General features: G+C 56.1%; 1 protein-coding gene across 3 annotated transcripts in view; it reads left to right on the forward strand.

Annotated features, from left to right (window-relative positions):
- Positions 1 to 25,013, forward strand: part of SEMA4D (semaphorin 4D) — a 159,469-nt gene that overhangs the window by 34,877 nt on the left and 99,579 nt on the right. For all 3 annotated transcript variants that reach the window (XM_071216582.1, XM_071216581.1, XM_058301439.2), the window contains exon 2: positions 8,719 to 8,794. The gene's annotated coding sequence lies outside the window, so the exon portion shown is untranslated. The remainder of the gene's footprint in view (positions 1 to 8,718; positions 8,795 to 25,013) is intronic.

The raw sequence follows: 25,013 nt of genomic DNA on the forward strand, positions 1-25,013 counted from the left end.
TCTCAGAACCGAGGGATCGCCTTATTTTCTCGGTGCGCTTGGATCTGGGGAAATCTCTTCGCTGTTGTCCTATCATTTGGCATTGGCCGTGTGCAGCTCAGACCGCCGTGCTGGAAACACGCGGCAGCCAGGCAGAGGAGCTGCTCGGAGTCCACACCCCGGCCGCACGGGGCCTGGGCACGGCGGGACCTCGCACCCTGCCACGGTGCTTCGGTGGCCTCGGTTCCCGTGTCGCGCGCAGACCCTGGCCTCGCCGCCCCGCTCCCTGCTCTCCACCATCCCCGCGTACCTCCAGGAGAGCAGGCGTTTCTTCCTGACACCTCTTAACCTCCATCCCACCCCACTGCTGCCCGCCTGCCCGTGCTCCCTCGTGAGCCCGCAGCTCTGTCTCCCTCTGTCCCCCTGGGCCTCTGGAGCGGGCAGGTTCGATGGAACGCTGGAGCCGCGGAGCACCGAGAGCAGCCGATCCTTGTGGGTAGAGGGTAAATGAGTCCTGTCCGCTGGAGTTTCCATCGACTTCCTGCCCCCGTGGAGAAAGCCAGTGTGGCGTTCACTGGCAATTCATCGGGGAAATGCACACGACATGGAATGAGCCACATTAAAACGAGCAGCTCAGGGCGCTCCTACTCTGCCGGTTCTTCTCCCGGTTCAAAGACCTCGTCACCCCGAAGGAGATCCCCAGGCTTCTGACGTGCTCGCTCCGGCTCCCTCTCCCCTTTGCCTTATAATTTTTGTGATTCTTTGACTCTCTTTCAAAGGGGTTGTAACATCTCAACCCCTTGTAAAAATACAATTTTTAACACCTGTTCACTTAAAAAGCATTTGAATTTTTAAATTTCTCACCACTCTCACCACCCTGCCCCGGCCGCCTTGTTTCTCGCCCAGCAGTGGGGATTTTCTCATTCTCTAAAGTGTCCCCTTCTTGGCTGCTGTCCCCGGGAAGCGCCAGGCTAAGGTGTCTCTTTAAACGGACACTCTGACCGGGGAAGGCAGGGGGCTTTTTCCTGCCTTGTCTGTGGGTCTCTGCCAGAATGGGGTGCTCCTCGGATGGGCTGAAAACAAGCTCTTTTCCTGGTTTGCGCTCTGCTGGGTCAGTCCCAGGGGGCTCATCGACGGCTGTGTGTTCCAGGCCGTGTTGCGCTTTCGAGATGTTCACAGCTGTCGAGGGGGCCTGATGCCCGCGGTGTTTTCCAGGGCTGCCGTGGTGGAGCGCCACAGACCGTGTGGTTGGCCACAGCAGGCCACTGTCCCAGTTCCAGAGCCTGGAGTCCAGCATCTGGGTGGCCAGGGGCTCCCCCACGGCCTCGCCTGGTCCTGCTGGGTGGCCATGCATCGTGGCGGTCCGTGGTCAGCAGCCGCAGCCTCCACCGTCTCGTGGCCCTCTGTCTTCCCCTTCCAGGGACTCCCTAGTCCCGCGCCACCTCGTTTTCACTTGGGTCTAGCTGCCAAGACCGTTTCCAAATAAGGTCGCATCCCCGGGTACCGGGAGTCGTCGGACTTCTGCCTCTCTTTTTGGAGGACACAACATAATGGGGCCAAAATCGGTAAAGGAGTAACTGCAGACCCGCTCGGGGCTGGGGGCTTTACTTGGTGGTGGTTAGTGTCAGCTGAGCAGAGAGTGGAGACCCCGGCGCCCCCGAGGTCTGCGTTGGCGCCAGGCTGGCCTGGTGGGCCCTGGGATGTGGAGCACCCCCGGGTTGTGGCTGGGGGTTCCCCGCCCCGTCTGCAGGGAGCTAAGGCCCCGTCCTGGAATTTGCTTTACCTCCTCTCTGCGAGGTTCGAGCTCCGTGGCTGGCTGGGGCCGCGGTCCGTCTCCTCCTTGGTCTTCTCCTCTGGTGGCCCCCGCAGCTTGGCACCGTGGCTTGTCCCTGCCCGTGCAGCCTGCGGGGGCTGGCCCCGGGGCTGGGCCCCCACTCCCCGCTCTTCCCCAGTTGTGGAGGCCGGGGGTCCCAGGGGCCATCGCCCCTGCCTTCTGAGGGCATTGCCTGCCCGATGGGGTCCCCGCTTAGCCAGCTGGGTCCTGGGGTATGCGGGGAGGTTCTCAGTGTCGGCCGGCCCAGGGCCCAGGGCCCAGTGCCGGGCGTCATCGTCTTGTATTCTGCTGGATTAACCCCCGCGGCCGCGGCCACCGCCGACTCCGGAGAGCCTTATGTTTCCCATCTGTAATGTGATGAAGAAAGAATGCAGCTTCTCCGTGAGGATGAAGCCTCTGAGAGGGGAGAGGGAGAAAGGGCCAAAGAGTGGTGGCTCCGGGCGGTTTTGGCCGTGTGACGTGGCGGCCGTGCCCTCCGCTTTTTTTTTTTCTGAGCTTTAATTGTCGTACCGTCTATACGACTCGGATTTCCCCATTTTAAGTGCTTCCAAGTGTGCAATTCAGTGTTAGTAATTATACCCACTGTGTCCTTTACCTCACACTCCCTTTTTTGCCACCTCAGACAAAGACTCTGCCCCCAGAAAGATTGGTGCTCTGGTTCAGGAGTTCAGCAAGAACCTCTAAAGCGCAAGAAACGTGCGCCTGGGGCGGCCCCTGAGGGAGGCGTCCCCAAGTGACCCCAAGTGGAAGCCATGCCCTTCGCTCTAGTTGGCCTCACTGGTTTTTGTTTTTTTTAGCTCAACACAAAGAGACCTTGTTCTGGAATTTTATTTCTGAGGCTTGGCTGATATTTACTAGGGGAGTCTTCCTTCTCCCGTGCAAAAATAAAACAAATGAAAATCATCAACAACAAATAGATGGTCCTGCCCCTCGAGCAAGAGGGAGGAGGAAGAGGCCACCACCTGGGGGAAGCGTGGGCGATGGGCCTCAGGGCGCCGCGGAGCGCTTCGAGGCCATTTGGCGTTCAGAGACGGGCTGCCCCTGTGTCCACAGCGACCCAGGGCAGCTTTCAATCCATGGTGATGTTGGCTCGTTTTAAGCACACGGCTTGTCCGGTTCCCAAATCTGGATGAAATGCTTTCATCATTTGCTGGAGATCCTTACGGGGGCATTTTTTATTCTTTTGAATTTAATACATTCTGTCATCTCACTGGGAAGTTGATTTTGTACAGAAAACATGGCTCTTCTTGTGTAGCCATGTGATGAGGAGAATAAATACCTGCACGCCTGGGTGTTTGGGATTTCCACGCCTGTTACTGTCGTCAGAAGAGAAGCGCCTCCCTGGCCGGCTCCTCCTCTGCAGGAACCGGCTGGCAGGGTTCTGTGCTGTGAGTGAGCTTCTGGTGCACAGTCATGGTTTTCGTGAGTTCAGCAGCACCGCATCTAGGTTTTGGATGAGGTTTTAGTGAGACGTCCCAGCGTCTAGGCTTGTGAGAGATGGAGCATCCGGAATGTGCACTGCAACGACTCTGAGCAATTTCAAAGCATTTTCTTTCTGGCTGTACAGAGAACATCCCAGACAGCCTGTGTGACTTTCGTGCCATGCTCTGCAGTTTGGGTCCTGGCAAAGCCTGAGAGTTTCCTTTCCTTACTGAAAATCCGTTAATGCACTGCTGTGGAAATAAGGTTGCAAGAACTCCCTGCTCTTTCATCTAATCCGGTAGTTCATTGTTATTCAAGAAACACAGGCCAATGTAGGTGACCCAGTGCTGCCGGGCTCTAGATGGTCGGAACCGCGTGATTTCTATCCAAGTGCCAGTCTCCCAATAGGAGAAAAACTCAGAGGTGTGTTGCTCAAAAAAATGTTTTTTCACTGGCACGCTGGCATTTTCTCGTTTAAGGTGCTGGATGTAACGACGGCCTCCTTAGTGGAGGCAGGCATGCATCTGGGAACCTCTGTAATCAGTTCATGTCTTATATCCAGAAAGCCATGTACTGACAACTTGGCGCCAGTGTGGTCCTTTGGTTACCGTTACTTATGTAATCTCTTTTGGGAGATATTTTAGTTTTACAGCATCTGGAGTATATTTGTCCCCATTTCCGATCTTACCCCACGGTGGAGGTTTTTAAGATTCCTGAAAATCATTGTTTTCTGGAAAAGACTTCTCATGGACAGTTGGGTAGGTGGCATTCTCATACATTCCCCCCAGCATTGAGCCATCCCTTCCTTTCCTTTGTGAATTTTGGAAAGGGAGAAGGGTACATTAATTTTTAAAAAAGATTTATTTATTTATTTCTCTCCCCTTCCCTGCCCCTCCCCAGTTGTCTGCTCTCTGTGTCCATTCGCTGTGTGTTCTTCTGTGTCCGCTTCTATCCTTATCAGCGGCATGGGAATCTGTGTCTCTTTTTGCTGCGTCATCTTGCTGTGTCAGCTCTCCGTGTGTGCGGCACTATTCCTGGACAGGCTGCACTTTCACACTGGGTGGCTCTCCTTATGGGGCGCCCTCCTTGCGCATGGGGCTCCCCTACGCAGGGACACCCCTGTGTGGCAGGGCACTCCTTGCGCGCATCAACACTGCGCGTGGGCCAGCTCCACATGGGTCAGGAGGCCCCGGGTTTGAACCGTGGACCTCCCATGTGGTAGGCAGATGCTCTATCGTTTGAGCCAAATCTCCTTCCCAGGTACTTTGTTTTAACTGGTTTTTCCTCTCTGACCTGTGAGGTGAATGCTTCATTTCACAGGTATTTCTTCTCTAAGGGGCAGTAATCTTGAAAAGGGGGCTCTTGCACATTTGCAAGAGAAGTAACGAGTTCGGTGGACACTGCCTCAAGTGGTAATTTGTGTGTCCATAGGTGTCAGGGGCGGCCAGCGGTCGTCCCTTCGGTGGTCTGGGCTGGGGAGCAGGTTTCTGTGTTTGGACGTCCCGTGGAGTGTGTCTGTTTTGTGTGTGTGGTGGCCACGTGCCCGGCTGAGCCGTGTGGGAAGGGGGCCCTGGCGACGGGTAGTAGAGAAGTCGGGTGTGCGCGGTATCGAAGGCCAGAACACGACAACTCTGAGAAGGAAGGTGATTTATTTCGCCCGGCGGGACTCCTGGACTCCTGTCCTAATAAAAGCCGAGCCCCAAATAGAATTTTGGGTTTCCTTTTATACAGAAAAGATAAAAGGGTGGGGAGTTAAATGGTGCCTTTTTGAAAGAAAACGACTTTCCTTGTTAGTTATGTGTTTGTCTGAGTACCAGATAGGTTTTTGAATTAAAGTACCCCCCACATTTCAGGTGAACTTGAATTAGCATATCCCCCACATTCCAGGTGAGCTTGAATTAGCATATCCCCCACATTCCAGGTGAGCTTGAATTAGCATATCCCCCACATTCCAGGTGAGCTTGAATTAAAATCTCCCTCACATTCCGTCTGGATGCCACTTTGCATACACATTCAGTCTTCCATCCTTTCTGAACATTCAAAGCCTGTAGGACCTATATTACTTAACTGGGTTTCTAGAGACTAGGCACACTTGGATACAGAATTAGATGATTCTGGATTTATGCACAGGCTGTATTATAACGTGGCGCGCCCCGTGAGGGAAGGGGGCCTCCCCAGCATATCAGTGTCCCGCGCTGGCGGGCTTCCCGCTGAACGCGTGCCGGGTCTGCGGAGCGCTGGGGTTCTCCCCGTGTCGCTCCCTTTTGCTCTTGTTCTCCGTGGTGACGCAGGGTCTCAGACGGGCACGCGAGTCCGTCCCATTTGGGCCATTATCTGGAGCTGGTCGGACCTTGTTTAAACCTCTCGTGGGTTTTGGGGAAAGCAGGACTCGAAGCTCTCACCTGCCCATCAGGCCCCCGAGTTTGGGGGCGTCGAGTTGCTTGCAAATCAGTAAGCAGGTCTCAACCAGAGTTTTGCACAGAGTAGAGGTGCGAGCCGGGCGGGGCCATCATTTCAATGGACCCCATGACACGCCAGGGCTCGTGGGCTTCCTCCAGGTAGGACCTGAACTTGGTGGCTGGAGCTGCACCCCAGGGCCTCCCCCGCTGTGGCCTTTCTGACGGGGTCCCCCACCCCTGCTGCCGGGGGTAGTGGCTTGATGGAGATGCAGGGGCGGCCAGGCCAAGGCCCTGGGAAGGGAGGCGGGCGACTGTGTGGACAGACAGAACACCGCATGGGGGGAAGCCATCCAGCAACCCTGGAAACGCCCGGCAGCTTCAGCATGAGAGCAGGTGCTCGGCTGCCCGCCCCGCACCTGTCGTCATGTTCTGGTGAGGTGGTTCCCTGTCGTGTGCTGTCCGTGCCTCCCTGGAAGGAACTTTCTAGTCATTTCTTTGTATCTTCAGGAGAGTTAGGGTCAGAGCAATACATACAAAAGGAGCAGAAAACAGGCACCAATGAATGAATGGGCCTCCTTTATTCCCTGACACCCCGCAGCGGTTCTCCAAGTGCGGGCCCAGCATCCGCGGCAGCAGTTTCCCCTCGGAGCTTGTTAGAAATGCAGGTTCTCGGGCCCCCGCCCATGCTGGGGCCTGGATCAGGAGCCCCTGGGTGGGCCTGGCCATCTGTGTTGTGACAGGCTCTCCAGGGGATTCTGAGATTCACTGGCCCAAGAGGCACTTGGAATCTCTCAGGACTTGGGATAGCTAGAATCTGACCCCAGAGTCACCGAGGGGCTTAGTGGTGGGTGTCCCCAGGGGGCAAGGGCGAGGTGGCCCCAGGTGTGCGCGCGTGGTGGGCGAGTTCCCCCGGGTGCCCGCGACCGAGGCGGGGAGTTGAACCCCCGAATCGGCCTGCTGCTCAGCGCACCTGCAGTCTTGTGTGTGTGTTGAAACAAATCCACTAAGACTTTGGAAAAAAGGGGTGAGTTGGGGTGTGTGTGTGTGAAGGTACAGCTCAACCACGAGACTTGGCCGAGCAGGTCCCTCCAAAGGAAAGCAGGTGCTGTTAACTAAAGAGACAGTAACACGCATCCGTTGCTGTGTGCACGGCGTAAAAATGTCAGCAACACGGAAGTGTGCAAACTCCGTGAGCACGTCACCTTGTCCTCTCCAGACCTCCTCCCAACAGCGAAAATAACTTTTTACCATTTCCTTGAAAATCCCTCCAGAAGTTTCCCTCTCGCCCACAGCCACGTACAGACGTGCATGACCGCGGCCCCGCGGGCTGTGAGGGCGCGGTAGTTGTGCCCCACAGCTGACCTTTCCACTTCCCTCCCGGCCAGTTTTCATTTGCGCACACTTGGCCCACCTCCCGCCCTCTCGTGGTTGCCTGGGAGCCGGGGGTTTGAATGGCCCGGAATTCATTTTATTTGTCAGCTGTGCTGGTTTCGGGGTCTGTCACTGCTGGGCTGCGGGGGGAATGCAGGGAAAAGGCTATAGCCTATCTCTGCCTAGGTGGGAATGTGATGTCGTAAGTGTCACGGGGAGGCGCCCGTGGCCTCGGTTCCTGTGTTCGGAAGCACCTGCTCACCACCCCGTCCCCAATTTTGGGGGTTGAGTGTCTTGGTTGAGTTGGTGTTCCTTTCATTAGAAATGATATTGAAGAGCGCCCTTCCCCTTAATCTGTGGTCTGTAGTTGTGAACGTGTGGCCGTGGAGCCGGGTGACTTGGCTTTTGGGGTGCTTGCCAGAACGATGCTCAAGGGCTCTTGGATTAGCTGGGACGGAAACTCCTGAAGTGAGTGCTGCAGAGGATTTGCTCAGCCTGTTGCTTCATGTTTTTCCTTTCTGACTTCTGGGTTTTGTGCAATGCTTAGTTAGTAAGCCCTACTTTAAAAAAAAGAAGCTTTTTATTGTGGTAACATATATACAATTCACAATTTCCCATTTTAACTTTCAATGTAAAATTCACAGTGTGGGGCTATCTTCACCAACATCCATTACCCCCATTTTTCACCTCAAACAGAAACTCTGCAGCTTTAAAAGAAAATTGTAACACATCACATCAAATGTGCAAAGACTTTCTTTACATCACAGTGTTGTGCTGCCAGCCCCACCATCCAGGACCAAAACTTTCCATCACCCCAAGCGGAAACGCTGTCCCTCTTGAGCAGTAGCTCCCCATTCCCTCTCCCTGCCTAGCCCCCCGGGAACCTCTGCTCTGCTCTCTGACTTTGAATTTGCTTATTCTAGATATTTCCTATCAGTGAGTCATACAGTATTTGTCCTCCTGTGCCAGGCTGGCTTCACGCAGCATTTTTAAGGCTCATCCAGTTCTTATTTTATGGCTGAATAATATTCCATCGTGTTTATTCCACATTTTGTATATCCATTCATCTGTGGGGGACCCTTGTGTTGTTGAGGGATTAATTATAACCCTCCACAAATTCTGATACTTTCTTGGTTTCTTCTTTTCTCTCCCTTTTATCCTTCTTCTCCTCCTCTTCCTTTTCTGATTTTTTTTTTAAGTAGATAATTTCTTTTAAAACTTAAAAAATTATTGAAATTCTGAGCTCTGGCACCAACACCATCGTGCTGTATGATTCTCAGTTGCGGAACAATTTGGAAACTTGGTGCTGAAATACCTTTTTACTGTGACTCTGTTATCCATCACACCATTCCTGTGTGCTGCCTCAGCACGCCCCTAAAGCACATGTTCCAGGAAGGAGAGCACCAGGTACTGTCCACTGGGCGCTGAGAAGAGGGGAGAGGGGAGGGCTCACCAGGTGTGGGTGATACTCTTTTCCCATTCCTGCCCCTGCCTTCAGCTCGGGTTGGATTATTCCCCTAGATACAGCTGGGCAGATGATTTACTCCACGAACACCGTGCCCGCCCCTCGCTCTGACATTGTGCTCACTGAGTCCCTGGCGGGGAGTTTTAGCGTGACAGCAACAGCGGTGTTGAATCTGCGTATGCGTTCTTAAGGAATTCTGGTTCAGAGTTTGCCCTGCTAAAATATCCCCTTTTCTGATTTCATTTCAGATTCTGCTGACACTAGGCGATAGGAAGAGCTTGTAGCCTGGTTCCTGAAATGTTTGATGACACTCATCATCATTAGGTAAGTAATGAAATCCGCCGGCAGAGTAATAGTTCTTCATAGAACTGGCCCTGCAGGAGGTTTCGTCACGAGTTCCACGTCACGAAAGCGGCGGCCTGTTTTCTGCCTCTTTATGGTGTGCCCCAGCACGGGTTTGGTGCCGTCAGAACTAAAGGAGAATTCAGTTGATTTTTATTATTCATAGTAGGTATGTTCTATAAAGTTTCCGCAAGCATTGAATTAGGAAATACTGAACCCCTGCTCCTCTGATCACGTTTTTGTCAACTGATCAAAAAATAACCTTGTTTTAAGTGTGTTTATGCTTAAAGACACCTTAATCAATATACGTTGTTGATTTAGTAACATTGAACTCCCAGCCACCAGTGTTAGAACTCCTGCCTCCTCAAAGCTTCTCGAAAACGCAGATTTTGTGCTCAGGGCATATCACAGTGTGCTTGTGCTAGGAATATTAGGCATTTTAAATAGCAAAATCACCAACAAAAAGCACAGAATCGGGATCAGTATGCATTAAATACTCCTTGAAAGCACACGTAATGGTAGGAAGAGGTGAAACAGAAAGTAGGTGTCAGCGGGAAACACGGGTTTTCGGTTGACTCCTGTTTCTCGCTGCTCTGTGCGTGTCCTGGAATGACCACGAGTTCCGCGTGTATCGAGTTGGGGGTGCCAGGAGACTTCAGCAAGGAGGCGCATCCACTTAGGAAACCCCCACGGAGGCGACTGCACGCCTCGGGCAGCGCAGGCAGTTCTGCCCCCGTCTTCCCAGGCTGGGGGGACGTGGCGGCAGGTGGGATCGACCCGCCGGGTGTGTGCAGGGCAGGAGAGGGCGAGGAGACGGCGAGGAGGGGTGGGAGGGCTCGGAAGGTGGCTGGTGGGTGGGGGCGTCAGGCAGGAGGGAGGCTGGGACCGTGCTGTGTGACCAGTGCCCCGACCCACTTTCCCCGGAGATGGAGGCAGCTGGCTCCTGAGCTGTGGGGTCTGGGGTGAGCCTGCTGCTCCGCCGTTGGGAATCTGCAGGTCTGGGGTCTTGCTTCTTTTCATTGTGCCTTCCTCACGCCCACTCCCGGCCCCCAAACCCCGGGTGTTCAGAACCGCTGGGCAGAGGGGCTGCCCGGCCCCTGGTGTGGGCTCCTCTGGAAGGCGGTGTGCGGCCTGGCTCCTTTCTCGCTTCCTGCTGCACCCCCCCCCCCCCGGGGTGGCCGAGGAGCTTGGAGGCGGGGTGACCAGGAGGAGAGCGGGGACAGCCCCAGACCCCTTTGGAAGCCCCGTCCTCAGCTCACACAGCCCCGAGAGCAAGGCGCTGAGTGTTCCCGTTTGCCCTGCGGAACTGAGGCACAGAGCGGGAAAAGCACCTGCCAGGCCACGCCTCTGTGCCCGTCCATCCAGGCCAGGGCCCCAGCCGCCTGTCCTCTTCAGCCCTGTGCCCCCCCAGGACAGAAGGCTCCTGAACCGCCTGGCGGGGCAGCCCCCGGAGTCCCCCCAGCTGCCTGGCCTTGGACCTACTCCTGTGCCTTTGGGAGCGTCAAGCTCCTCGTCTGTAAGCTTGTAGATGGGGGGCAGCGTCAGAAATATCTGCCTCCCAGGGGTGACAAGTCCACAGGGAGGGCCTCCGCCTGGCTCTCACCTCCACCTGCCCGGTGGGCCACTCTGTTGGGGTGTCTTCTGGCTCCGGAGGCTCGCGGCTACGCCTGGGTTGTGGGGTGCACCTGAGGCTCGTGGCCATGCCTGGCTTGTGGGGTGCACCCGAGGCTCGCGGCCGCGCTGGCTTGTGAGGTGCACCCGAGGCTCGCGGCCATGCCTGGCTTGTGGGGTGCACCCAAGGCTCACGGCCGCCATGGCTTGTGGGGTGCACCTGAGGCACATGGCTGCACTGGGTTGTGGGGTGCACGCGAGGCTCGCGGCCGCGCCTGGGTTGTGGGGTGCCCCCAGTGCTTTAGCTTTCCTATCAGATAGTCTGCAGACAAACGAGCGTGTTCACAGGACATGCGTAAGAAAATTAAAAAATATGTTCTAGGACTGAGGTTGAAGTGGCAGCAAATGAAATTTCTTTAAGGGAACGGCTCTACCAGTTTGAAGGGGTTCAGACAGACAGACGGCCTTGCTGTGGGCGGGCTCTTGGTGCGGCACAGAGCAGACGTTGCTCTGCCGTGGGCTCCGCTGTCCGCCACTCTAAATTGAGGGTCCAGAGACCTGCCATGAAACAGAGTCTTCAGATTGTTGGGGTCCTGCCAGCCAAAGGGCAGGATGGGGGGTGCTGGGGCTGCTCCCAGCTGTGCTCTCTAAGGCCGCAGAGATTGTCTCTGCAGCGAACCATCTCGGAAGCGTGTACAGGAGAGCAGCAGGGGAGGCCTCCGCGCCCTCCGAGGACAGCCCCTCTGGCAGAGCAGGGAGAGGGTCAGGATGTCATTTCATGTCTCGGTTGCAATTGCTTTGCTTAGGCTCACGGCCCTGAAGCGTGAGTATGTTTGTGGTAAGAAAGCTGAGTGTAGAAAGCATGTGACTTTGGATGCGGTTGTTTTGGCTCTGCCTGGTTTTTCGGTTTTGCTTTTCTCTCTTTCGTGGCTGTTGTCTGGGATTATGTAAGTAGCCTTAATAAGCACCTTTCAGGATGATCGCCCTGCTGCCCGGTAAAGTGGGATGATGTTTCGTGCATAGTGACAGGGGCCATTGGTTCCTGGGATGTGTTTTATTTTTAGTAAGTGGAGAGCAGTGTCCTGGATGGAGGCTGAGATTTCATTAAATGACACTGAAACGCGCGTAAATGATCCTGCAGCCTCGGAAGGCTCCGGAGGGCCTCTGGGCACCCAGCCTGCCGGCTGCTCCCCTGGGAGGCTGTCGCCCTGGAAAAGCACCAGGACTGCCAGGGGAGCGCTTCTGCTTTCTCTAGGCGCCACTCTGATGCGAATGGTGAACGGTTCCCACTTGGAACCTCTGAAGACTCACTTCTGGGGACGGAGAGTTCGTGGATTTGTTAATGTGAAAATACATATAAACAATAAAAAAGAAAATTAAAAAGAAAAGAAAAAAAAGACAAAAGAGTATTTGTAGCTGTATTTATCTTTAAAGCTCTCCGTGGGTGGTATTAGTCCAGGTGGTTTTAAGGCATAGGATATATATGGTATTTCCCAAGAGCAAGTACATGTAATACAGTGTATTCAAAAGCTGCTTCAGGGAATGGATGAGGCTCAAGCAGTTGGGCACCTGCCTTCCACACAAGAGGTCCCGGGTTTGGTTTCCGATATCTCCTAAAGGAGAAACAGACTACAGACTACGAGCAATGAGAAAAAACAAGCAGAGAACAAGCAGATAACGAGCAAACAACGAGCAAAAACAGAAATGAGCAGGGAGCGGATTTGGCCTAAGCAGTTGGGCACCCACACCCACATGGGAGGTCCCAGGCTTGGTTCCTGGTGCCTCCTAGAGAAGAAACAAATAGCAGACATCGAGGAGAAACATCAACCCGGCAACAAGCAAACAGATGAGGGAGCTGTCTGGGGAGTGGGTGGAAAGTATAATTTAAAAAATTAAAAAATTAAAAATTAAAAGAGTAAGTTTTTTTTTTTAAAGCTGCTTTAAAAACAATTTGGGTACTCACTTTTAGAGTGACCCCAGCCCAGCTTTCTCGTCACAGATGAGGGAGCTGGGTCCAGGCATGTGCAGACACATGTCCGAGACCCTCCCCAGGGTCAGTTCCCCGGGGCAGGACTTGCTGGTCCCTGGTGGCCGGTGGGTCCAGTGCCCTCTCTGCTAACAGTAGCTGAACTCCTGATTTGATTGGCGCGATTCAGCCACGGTTGAGTCTGAGCTGAATCTCCTGTCCTCAGCAGCTTCGTAGGGTGTGGTCGTTTGAGGCTTTTATGGATCCCAGAAGAGACCATGTTGGTAGAGCTAATCCATTCCTGTGGGTGTGAAGAATGTCCTGGGTTCTCCCCAAACTCTCTAGAGCGTCCTTAGAAAAGAGGCAGAGGGAGAGCGGGCACACAGGTAGGAGGGGCTGGCGTGAAGATGGAGGCACAAGCCAAGGAACGCCGGCCACTCCCCGCAGACAGACGGGGCAGGAAACGGGGTCACTGGGAGCTTCTGGAAGGAGCGTGGCCCTGCCGACACCTCGATTTTGGGCTTTGGACCTGCAGACCTGTGAGAGGGCAGACTTCCGTTCTTTCAGGCCATGCGGCAGGCACAGGAGACTAACGCAGGCCTTGAGAGGGGAGCGCCTGCACTTCCCTGGCCACGTGCAGGCGGTGCTATTGCTTGGTGGGATTGATTTCCTGCAGTAGAGAGCTGGGTCCCAGGGGTGTGCTGCTTTTGTCTGCCCAGATCTTGCCAGGTTACTTTCCCAGGAGAGCACGATGGTTGGTCTCTTCCCCTGAAGCGCACGGCAGTACCCTAATTTCAGCGTCCTCTCTTGCCAGCCCAGAGGGACGCCTCCCGTACTTTGATTTGCATCCGCCTGCCTCCGTGTGAGTTTCTGTACCTTGCCTTAATGCTCTGGCCCTTTGGATTCATTCTTCCAGGAACTGCCATTTTTCTACCAGCTTGTTCATCCCTCCCTCGCCAGTCCGTTGTAGCTGTTTATTTGTGATAGATACAAATCTTCTGACTTTCTTCCGCTTTGAAAATGGTTTCCCCCAGATCTGTTGCTTGTTGACAGCTTTTGTTAATGGCATCGTTTGCCGTCAGGGCTTTGTTTATTTTATAGCGGGCTGTGCCTGTCTTTTCCTCCATGGTCAAGAGACAGTTTTGGTCATGAAGAAGTTTTCCCCACCCGTAGATTACCCAGACGAACGGTCTCCTCAGCTTTCTTGCAGGAGTATATTGTTTTGTGTATTCGAATTAGACTGGTGACCACGTCTGGGATGCTTTAGAATGTAAGGGAGAGGGGAGTCCCCTTTTATTTCCTTGCACTTTGCCTGCACTATATAATTAAGTAATTTATCCTTTCACCAGTGACTGGAACTCCAGCTCTGTCGTATGTTATGTTTTCACCAAGCTGGGTTCCATGTGGGGACTCTTTAATCCAGCCCCCTGGTCTCTTTGTCTTTTCACGTGCCAAACCACATTAGTTTTATGATAGCAGCTTTATCGTATGTCTCGATGGCCGGTAATGGAATCCCCTCACTGTTCCTTGTGTGTGTGATGAGATGCTGTTTTAGTAACATGATTACAAGAAGGCTCTTACGGTACAGCTGCATATCTAATACGCACATGGATGTTCGTGCATGCTCGTCGGATTCTCTGGGAGCGTGGATGGTTGCGGGATAGCTGGGCGGCAGGGGGCAGCGAGGAAGGAGAAAAGGGGTCTAATGCGGTAAGGCACTGAAAGGAAAGAGTCTTCTGGGTGGTGTGGGGAGGTGAGGAATCTGCCGGCCCCGCTCTGGTGCCGGGAAGCGCCCTCAGCGTGGGTTTCTTTTGGGCATAGGCGCTCTTCCTGTGGGGTTGATCTGTCCTCCTGTCTCTCAGTCTTGGGAGCTTCCCAGCACTCTGGGGCACAGCCAGAGACCCGCAGGTGGTGGCTCGAGACGCTTCTCTTCTTTGCAGGTTGTGCAGCTTCTGTTTTTCTCGAGGGCCCCTCTCCCCCAGCCTGACGTGGTTCCTCACAGGAAGGCAGGTGGCAGTGTTTACCCCCCGCCTGTTACCGAGTTTTCACCAGTCCGGTTTCTAGTAAGTCAAGTCATGGGTGCAGGACAGGAGTGCTTGTGTGTAAGTGCGTGAACATTGTGCATCTGTACGCATTCGCACACGTGTGTGTATTGTGTTTGCACATGTGTGCATGCCCACATGCGCTTTCTGTGTGCATGGACTTGGTGTGTACATGTGCATGCATGTGCATGATTGTGCATCCTGTGTTGCATGGGTGTGTAGTGTGTACTTTGTGTGTGCACACATCTGTGAGTGGCGGGTGGGTGTGTTGTTGTATCATGTGTACCACGTGCCTGACATTGGGGACTGACTTGGGCCCCTCGGCCCCTCCAGGCAACGGGTGGCCCCTGGGTCCTCCAAAATCTCTGAGTCTCTGTGCGCACGCCACCCCCATTCCTGCCAGAGCAGGGCCTGCCACCCTCGCAGCCTTCTGGTGGCCCAGGCCCTGCCCAGCTCTGCAGGGAGCAGCTACCTGGTAAAGGTCTCAGGTGCACGACGAGGCTGCCCGGGCCTCAGCAGCCAGGTGGGAGGCAGGGCTGGGGTGCTTGGGCTGCAGACCCTGCGGGCCTCGGCTGGTCCCGTGCCCACCCCGACCGGGATCCCCCTTTGGCAGGTGCTGCTTGCCCGGCCTGCTTCATGGGGTGGCAGGGAGCATGGGTCCCTGCTGCGCCTTGCAGAGCAGGCTCATCTGCCCCCCCGGGCGCCTGGGAGGCCCCTGGGGAATAACCAGCCAGCATCCCCTCTCCTCCGAGGTGGATGGGAGGTAGTGGGTGATCTGGGCCCACCGCATGAGCTTCACGTGGAGCGTGCCCCTCGGGGCTCTCCTGACCTGGCCTGCACCCGGGTGATGCCGAGAGTTCTCCTGCTGGTGGGGACGTCGAGGTGGCGGTGGGCTCTGAGTCACCCTTCTGGGGAGGGGGCCAGGCAGGGAGCCGGAGGGGCTGGAGCCCTGGCTGGGCCTGAAGAGCCCAGGCTGAGGCCACTTCCCCCAGGGAGAGCAAGCGGGGCCGAGGGCAGCCCCCGGGCGTGTGTGCCGGCCGTCAGGAGCCTTGGTCTGGGGGGCAGACATTCTCCAGAGACAGCCAGCTTCCCTGAACTGTCCAGGAACCTGCGGGAGTCACCAGCTGCTCAGCGGCAGGCCCAGGCCGCCTGGGGATTGCAGGCCGTGCCCGCAGCCGCTCCGCCTGGCGCCTTGAACACACAGGGAGGGCAGCCTGGTCCGAGGGGCGCCTGACGCAGCTTGAAAGGACAGGGTGAGGATGGTGGCCAGTGCCTGGACTCAATCATAAAGCCACCCCCAAAACACCCTCCCCAAGTACCTGCGCTTCAACTGGGGAGCCCCCGGAGGGAATCTGGGCCTGATTCTTGGCCAGCTGACGAGCGCCCGGGGCAGTGAAACCCACGTGTCTTTTCCAGTCTGCCTTGTACCTGGTATCTCTAGCAGCCAGGCAGGTGGTTTCTTTCCATACACTGGGTTCAGGTCTCGCCGCCCCAATGCTCCTTTTTGCTGGCTAGCGTCTCAGGTCTTTGACATTTTGCAGCTGCCCCCCGTGCTACTGGGACCTGACACGGGAGGCTCCCGCTGTCTCTTGCAGAGCGGCAAGAAGCTTCGTAGGACAGGCAGCTCCTTCCGCCTCTGGCAGGTGGCCTGGGGGCTGGGGTGAGAGCCCGTTGCAGCTCCTCCTGCCCTCAGCACTTCCCCGGGCGCTGATTTGCAATCCTGCCTCACCCACTGATACCCTCCCAGCCCACCGCCCTGTGACCTTGACCCTTCCACACGGGGCACCAGCAGAGGTGGCTGTGAGTTGCAGGAAAGGGAAGAAGCCTGGGTGCCGCTGGCCTGCAGCCGGGGAGGGCCCGCCAGCCTCGCCGTTTGCCCCCATCCGTTGGTCAGCTTGTCCGTAAACCGTGAGATCCCAGGGACATAAAAATAAGCAGAGATGGTGCCTGGCCCGGGAGCCCCGCCTCCGGGGACCCAGCACGTGTCTGGTGCTCGGGGAGCTGCTGCCGGGTTTCTCGCTCTGTGCCCTCCTGCACCCAGGTGAGGGTGACCCGTGAGTGTGATGGCGGTGCACAAGCCTGCAGCTCCTGGATTGCCCTTGCCCTTAGGTCAAAGGCCACATTTTTTTAAAAGATTAATTTTGTTTTCTTTATTTCTCCCCCACCCTTTGTTTGCACTCGCTGTCTGTGCTCTGTTCACTGTGTGTTGTCTGTTTCTGCTCATCTTTTTATTTGGAGGCACTGGGAACCAAACCTGAGACCTCCCACGTGGGAGGGGGGCATCCGGTCGCTTGAGCTACCTCTGCTCCCTGCTTGCTGTGCCTCTTGTTGTGTTTCCTTACTTTGTCTCTTTGCCGCGTCAGCTCGCAGCACCATCCTGTCATGTCAGCTCGCAGCACCATCCTGTCACATCAGCATGCTGTCTTGCTCGTCATCTTTAGGAGGCACTGGGAACCGAGCCCAGGACCTCCCTTGTGGTAGGCAGGTGCCCAACTGCTTAAGCCACTTCCACTTTCCCAAAGGCCAGATTTCAAAAGGGAGTTTTAAGTCAGTGTCCAGTAGGAAAGCGGAAAATGGAAAGTGCTGAGCCCTGGTATTAGGGCCCGAAAAGGCAAAACGGGGTGCTGGGGAGGCCCAGAGATGCAGGCTATTGTGAGACAGCCACAACACCCGGCCTGGGAACAAGGGGAGCCAGGTGTTGGGGAGCAAAGAGGCGCGCCGCCCTGCAGGCCCCCCTCCTGCCTCCAGCTCCATCCATTTAGCAGATGTGGCTCCTGGCCCCAGCACCCCGGAGCAGGGACCCTGGTCTGGCCCCTGCTGGTCTCTCTGGCCTCCTTGCTGCTCCCCAGGTGCCAGGCTCTCTCCTGCCCCAGGACCTTCGCCAGCGCGGTCCTCCGCCTGCGACGCTCGCCCGACACTCTGCCGGGGGTGGCTCCAGAGGGCAGGGGTTCGGGGTTTGGTTAAAGCAGCTTATTCAGTGTGGGGGAGGCACATGATCCAGGGGTTTAGGACGCAGCCTCAGCAAGGGAGGGGGTGAGCCCGTCTTGATGGTTGTCTGCTGGGCGCGGTTTGCCCAGCTGAGCAGTCTGCTCCGGGCAGGGCTCGCTACCCTGAGGGCACCCCACCCTGAGGGCACCCCGAGAAGGGCCGGCCCGGCCATCTGGGTAAATAAATGGATTTCAGGCAGTTCGGGAGCAAGCAGCAAAGTGATTTGCTCTCTGTCTTGGGTGAGACTTTGCTGGAATAGTAAAGTCAGGTTAATTGGCCAGTCTTGGCTCAGGATCCTGTTCAGCCGTGTGTGGGCTCAGCTCTGGGAACCTTCTGCTAACTCATCTCCTTATGCTCCACTTGACACCCTGTATTGTCCTGCGCAGGACCTGGGACAGCTGGTCATCACACACGCACACACACCCCTACTGCAATTCGTAATCAAACACGCACACACACTTAATGCAGTTTTTAACACATGCACACACACAGTTTATAATCACCCAGACATGCACACACGAAAACCTATTACAGCTGGTAATTGCACACACACACACACACCTATTACAGTTTGTAATCACACAGATGTACACACGGATGCTCCTGTTACAATTTGTAATCAGACATGTACACACACACTTATTAGTTTGTAAACAAACATACGCACATGGACACACACCTAACTGCAGCTTGTAATCACACACGCCTTTTACATGTTGTAATCACACCCATGCACACACCTAATTGCAGCTTGTAATCACACACATACCTCTTACAGGTTGTAATCACACACATGCACACAAACCTATTACAGTTTGTAATCAAGCAGATACACACATGCACCCACCCCATTCCGGTTTGTAATCACGCATGCACATACAGAGGCACACATCTGTTACAGTTCATAATCACATACATGCACAGACATTATTACAGCTTGTAATCACACAGGCACACATGCACTTACTACCAGTTGTAAGCCCGTGTGCACACACCCTCACATGCACCCCTGTAGCACTAATGGAATGCTCTGCTGATGAGGTGCGTCTGTAACGCAGGTACAGGACTGGCACGTAGTAGGTGTATATGATGCACATGCCACAGGCCCCGAGAAAGGTTTGAACCAGGTGCCTTGGGAGCTCAGAGGAGGGTGCGGCCTCCTTTTTTCCTGGGAGACCAGGGGACACTTCACCCAGAAGGGCCCGAGCTGCGGAGGTGGCGTAGCTGGGTCGGGTGGCTCGCAGGGAACAAGGCTGGATTCAGAGGGAAGGGTGAGGGCTCCTTGCCGGGCCTGGTTTCTGGGTTAGTCCTTAGGGCGGCCCAAGCAAGCAGCTCTCCGTTTGTCCCCAGACGCCGGCTCGTGCGTGTCTCCCGGTCCAAGGACTCGGTGTGGGCAGCACTGGTAGCTGCGATGGCCAAGGACCTCGGTGGGCTCCGGCCTGCAGATGTGTCATGCGTGTGCCCTCGGGAGACACAGGTGCCAGTGAAGATTCAGGTTGACATTGCAGTGGGGAGAGCTTTTGTTCTGCCAAAAATTGTGCTGGGAGTTCTTTCTTAACTTTTTGGTAAAGGGAGAATGCATTTCCTCTAACGAAGTGTTTAAAAATAGGAATGTGCTCTTGCTTTTTACCTTCAGTCCCCTTGACCTGCTCATGTACTCATCTGGGGTCCGCTGCGATTTGTCTTTAGATCTGCTGTTTGCTGAGTTAGGAAAGTCCCTTTTAAAAGGGAAATGGAGTGGGGATTTTGGGTTACACTATTTTTTTTTTTTTAAGATTATTTATTTATTTAATTTCCCCCTCCCCTGGTTGTCGGTTCTCTGTGTCTATTTGCTGCGTCTTGTTTCTTTGTCCGCTTCTGTTGTCGTCAGCGGCACGGGAAGTGTGTGCGGCGCCATTCCTGGGCAGGCTGCACTTTCTTTCGCGCTGGGCGGCTCTCCTTATGGGTGCACTACTTGCGCGTGGGGCTCCCCTACGTGAGGGACACCCCTGTGTGGCAGGGCACTCCTTGCGCGCATCAGCACTGCACATGGGCCAGCTCCGCACGGGTCAAGGAGGCCCGGGGTTTGAACCGCAGACCTCCCATGTGGTAGACGGACGCCCTAACCACTGGGCCAAGTCCGTTTCCCTGTGTTACACTATTTATGAGGGTGGTAGGTGGTGGTGCTGGAAACCATCGGCCCTTCTCTGGAACTTTAAGTTTTGTGAACTCTCTGATCACGGAAAAAATGCTTTTCCCAAGTACAAGCTCTTCTTTTCATCTTACTGCTGCTTTGACAAAATTGCTTTCAGGCTTAATTATCCTAAGCTAATGGTCTCAACTTTGATCAGCGAAATCTTCAACGCAGAGGAGATTAAAAGTAATCATGTGCCCTAAAACACATCACACATCTAGCCTAAATCTATACAAGTGCCTTAGAGTTGCAGAGTATCTTGTAGACTGCACATGTCTTAAAGTATGGAACTTAGACATAATTCTAGTCAAAGAGTGTAATGACTACTTCATATAGGCCATGTTAAATATCACCCAAAATTTATAAAAGTGTACAATCTAAAATGTAAACCATAGTGTAAACCATAATGGAACCATGAAAAAAAAGACTACTTCAGTTTATTGCATCAAAATGTCTTAGAGCTGAAAAGGTTTTTTGTCTCACGAATGGCAGAATAAAACACTTCCTTTATGTGGATTTGGCGCAGCTTCCAACGGAGGATTGGCGGGGTCAGCGTTCGTCTCACATTTGACCCCCGGCTCTGCCACGCCTTAGCTGAGGGTCAGAGGATTGGGGACGGGGCGTCACACTCGTGGGGCCCCCTCTCGAGATGGCACGCGCCTTCCTAACTTGGGGCACCGCGGGGCCGTGGGCGGCAGGTGTGCCCTGTGCTGTCAAAGCCTCCGGAGCGCGGTGTCACACCTGCTCACGGGGCAGCCACTGCCGAGTGCCAGTCTTCTCTGCCGCGGGTCTGAACATAAAGCTCGGCGAGCTGTCACAGGAGCCTCTGCAGGGGGATCCCCGGGGCCCGGCTGTGAACAGCTGCCTCGGAACTGGGCGGCTGTGGATTTGTCCACCTGTTCGGCTGGAAGGTGCAAAGGTGGTGTCAGTAAAAAGAAAAGCCTCAGATCCAGACTCAGTAAGGGGGGACCTTGTTCGGAAGGATTTTGCAAAGGGGGAGGTGGCTTTTGTGGTGAGGGAGATATTGCAAGTAGAGACCACAGGTCTGCAGACACCTCCGGAGCTTGGCAAGAGGGTTTTCCTTGGTAGAACAGTCAAGAACCGGGTGCAGGGAAGCGGGCTGAACGGTTGGCATGCTGAGAAAGTAGATCTGGAAATACTTTACATTGAAGCAGACGATTTTCTGGAACGTGCCCTTAGCTTTAAGGGGCCTGGAGGGAGGGAGAATCTCCACCCAAGTTGGGTTAACAAGCGTTTTGTCACGTGATCAGTGGGGACAGGCGGTTCGGCTAAGCATCACTGAGGCCAAGAATGGGAATTTGGGGGGCCTGCGCCTGGCCCTGTCCTAGGTAAACACGAGCACCTGTGGGTCCCTCAGAGAAGGGGTCTCGGCAGTGAGCTGTTTTCTGGAACACAGAGGGTGGGGGGATTTCTTAACCTTCATTGTTTTCCAGAAACGCAGGGTTTGGGTCAAGTTTGACGCTGTCAGCCGCCGCTCTTGTTCAAGGTGAATGAGGTCCCTTCATCGTTGACCACCTCGGGGGTTCCTGGGTGTGCGTGGGGTGAAGGAGGGGCTCAGGACTCTCCCCAAGACCTGTTGTTGGCCTCGTTCCTGCAGGAGTCCCTCGGCCCTTCTGCCGAGAGGTGGGGGGGCCGCTGCTTTAGGGTGCATCTTCCAGTCCCGTGGCACTGCTCGCCGAGGTCTTGGTCCTGAGCTGCCGATGCCTTTGGCAGTGGCGTCTGCAGCGCGGGTTCCAGGTGCCAGGCTTTTGTGCGCAGTCCTCCTTCAGGTCCCGGGGACAGAGCCCGCCGCCAGGCCACCTGGTGTCCCTAGGAGGAGCTGGGCCGTCAGGGTCTCCTCCTCGGTGACGCCAAGTCAGGAGGAAAATGAGGTGCGTTAGTTCAGGAGGGTCACAGCCAGATAGCGAAGGAAAAGGCAAGAACTGAAAACCCGCGAAGGGCTGACAGTCCGTGGAGGTGACGGAGGCAGCCCCGGCTGTGCCCGGAGCTTGGGGTCAGGACGGGTCGCAGTACCTTTCTGACATCCTGGCTTCGCCTGCCGAACAGGCGCGGCCAGCCCCGACTTGCTGATCCAGAGGCTCCAGGGCTTACCGTGAGTGACAGTCACCTGGGCCCGCCCGGGTCTTGCTCTCTTGCAGCCCCTGCCTCCAGAGACTTACAGGAAGCCCTGGCACGGCTGACAGCATCTGTGGGGTGGGCGTGTGCCCGAGTGCGGCGTCACCCCCTGCGGAGCACAGACTCGCCCTCCACCACGTGGAGCTGCTTTCAGCTCCTGGGCCACTTCGGGCAGGGCTGCGACACGTGTGCTGGGGTGAGGGGCATGCAGACCCCCGCCCCACCCCAGGCGGTCTTGGAGACTGCGGGACCCTTGGGGCTGGTCTCCCACGTGCGGCCCGTTGCTTATCGCTCAGGCGTTGGATTATTGGAGGCCGGGCATGGGTGACGGGGCTGCTGGTGGGCGATCATCAGAGAGAACGTGCTTCCTTACGGACGGTGGGACCCAAGGTCCCCCTTCGGAGGATGAGGGAAACCAGATCCGCAGCTCTTGCCGGGTCATAAAGATAGCTGGTGCTGAACGAGCGCTCGCGGCCCGCCACGTCCCTCCCTCCCCATGCACGCCGGGCAGGACATCCATCTGGAGGCTGGTTGTAGGCCCACTGCGCGCGGGTGAGTGTGCCGATGGGGGTGGGCGGCTGGGGGGCCACCTGCTGGGGCCTGCAGCTGGGGAGGGAAGATGTGGCCACCGGGCAGTAAGTGTTGCCGGTTTGTTTATTTTTAATTAATAAGCTTTATTTTATAGAGGAGTTTTGAGTTTATAGAAAAATTGTGTGTACAGTAGAGTGCTCCCATCCATCGGCCACGCCCTGTCCCCACCCCTGCAAACACAGCATCCCTGCGATTAACATCCTGCCTTAGTGTGGGGCATTTGTTACACTGATGAGTCAGTTTTGAGGCATTGTTAGTAGCTAAGGTCTGTGATTGACAGCAGGGCTGTGCAGTTCTCCGGGTTTGGACAAATGCACACGGTGACTGCCGGCCTTGATGGTACCATGCAGAATAGTTTCAGCGCCCTAAATATGCCCCGTGCGCCACCTCTTCACTGCCCCCTCGCCCCCTGCACGCCTGGCGGATTGTTTACTCCCTCTCTCGTCTTGGCTTTTCCAGAATGTTATGCACTTGGAACTCCCTGTTTGGTTTCCACTCCCACCTTGGGAGAAGGTCCCGACCGTGAGGGGCGGCGGGCTCAGCGGTCCCCACATGTCGCCTCCGTTTTCCAGGCTGGACCCTGAGGCTCTGAGCGGCCGGGCACCGCCCGGGGTCCTACATGGTGTACGGGGTAGGTGGGATTTCCAGCCCACCTGCCCCCCTGGGACCTCTGCCCCAGCCACAGGCTCTGATCGCACCCTGCGCTTCCAGGACCTCCCCGTGCCTGTCCCGGCATACGCGGCTCGCCCATCCTGCTCAGATGCCGGCAGGAGCCCGGCCAGCTGGTCATTGGGGGCTGGAAGGGCAGGACCCCCAGGCCGGCCTGGGTGGACAGTGTGTGAGGCTGGGTGCCCTTGGCAGAGCACGGTCTCTAAGGCAGTCTTTCTCCTGGGGAACTGGAGCTGCTCGCTGCTGGCTCAGCCCTGGGGCAGCGGGTGGCGGCTCTGAATGAGCCACCGGGGGAACAGCCCTGCCATTCAGAGGGAGGAGAATGGGGACAGGCCTGCTCCAGGGCGAGCATGCGGGGACCTGGGCGGGAGGCTCCCGGGGGCGCACGGGGCCAGCCGCTGAATGGCGCCTTGTTGTGGCGGCCCCTCGGCTCCAGCCCGAGCTGCGCCCACGTGCAGGATCCCCATGCAGAGGACAGATGTGGGCCCGGCAGGCAGACGGCCCCGTGAGGAGGGGGTGGCCGTGCCAGCGAGTGCCCTGAGCAGCTGGTGACACCCGCGCCCCGCCGGGCGGGCACGGCCACGCGGGCTCGCAGGTAAGGCCGAGGTGGGCGCAGCTGCAGCGGGGCTGGGTCTCTTGGGGTTTTGTTGCCGAAGGCCCGGCATTTTCTTACCCTTTATTAAGGGTCTCAGAGCCCAGGGCTTGTGCTTTTCCTATTTCTTACACTGACAAAGACTGGGCGGGCGTCCCTGGAGTGAGTAGGTCTTCCTGCTAAAGTAAAGCGCTCCAACGGCCGGGAGACGCCGAAGCCCGCCTGCGTCAGCCGCGCCCGGGACGGGCTGGGTGCTGCGTCCTCCTCCGGGAGCTGGAGGGGAAACCGGCTTCGTTAGAATGCTCCCAGAGCTTACCCCTTGAGCTTGGGAGGCAGCAGAGCCTCATCCTTTAGGGTTTACCTCAGTTTCCCCCCTCTGAGCTCGGAAGGAGCCGAGCCACGCGTGGCGGCCCTCTGTCTGTAACCGCTCGTTCCTGTGCTTGGTTGGCGTTTGGAGGCTTCTGGTCCCGCTCCTGGCGCAGCTGATTCTGCAGGTGCGTCACAGCCCCGCAGCTGTTGGGCTGTTTCCTTTGGCATGGTTCCTTCCGAGGGCGGCTTGGAGTGAGGCGTGGCCCTGGGTGGTTTTCACTGCATTCAGCATTTCCTTTTTCCTGGGTGTTCGTGCGCTCCGTGGCTCCGGGCAGTGGAGCGGGCGGCGCGGGGCCGTGACCTGCGGCCTTGGCGGTGCTTGGCAGTGCTTGGCAGTGGCCGGCTCAGGCCCCCAACCAGCCAGGGGGTGTGTGTGACAGTGGGGCAGGGCCGGGCGAGGCGCAGCGTGGGGCGACCTCGTGAAATGTGCTGAGCAAATGTGCTGAGCGCAGCCCGCTGGCCCTGCCTTGCAGACGGGGTGTGGGTTGCTTTCTCAAGATCTTCCCTGGAGCTCGGACCCTGTGTGTGCTGGGAAGCGAGGTGCGATGTGGGGCAGCGCCTGTGACAGAGGACTCCTCCTTGGTCACCTGTGGACCGCGATCAAGGGACCTGGGGGGAGCATTGATCCCTGGGGATCAGCGGGAGCCGCGCAGAAATAACGAGGCGGTCCACAGCGCCTGCTTTAGAGAGCTGCAGGGCTTTAAGGACGTCAGGAAGAGAAGCACTGGGGAAAAACAGCCCCTCCAGGAGCCGTGAAGGGTGAGTTCTCAGATTTGAATTTACATAGGAAAGGACACTGTGAATGGGGGCTGCTTGTAATCCTTCCAAAATTGGGGTAATATTTGCATCTGAGAAGCAGCGATCAAGTCGGAATTCCCCATGGAATGTGCTGGTTGCATTGTTATTTTCTAGTTCTTTTTAACAGTCATTTGCATTTTTATGCAGCCGGGATTTTTAAAAAATTGACCTTGTCTTAAGATTTACCTCTCAAATGGCTTTTCATTGCCGGGACCCCTGAGTCCCACAGCAGCCCCCCACCACCAGGCCGGCTCTCCGTCCTCTCG

This window comes from Dasypus novemcinctus, chromosome 8 (assembly GCF_030445035.2).
Source record: "Dasypus novemcinctus isolate mDasNov1 chromosome 8, mDasNov1.1.hap2, whole genome shotgun sequence".
Classification (NCBI taxonomy): Eukaryota; Metazoa; Chordata; class Mammalia; order Cingulata; family Dasypodidae; genus Dasypus; species Dasypus novemcinctus.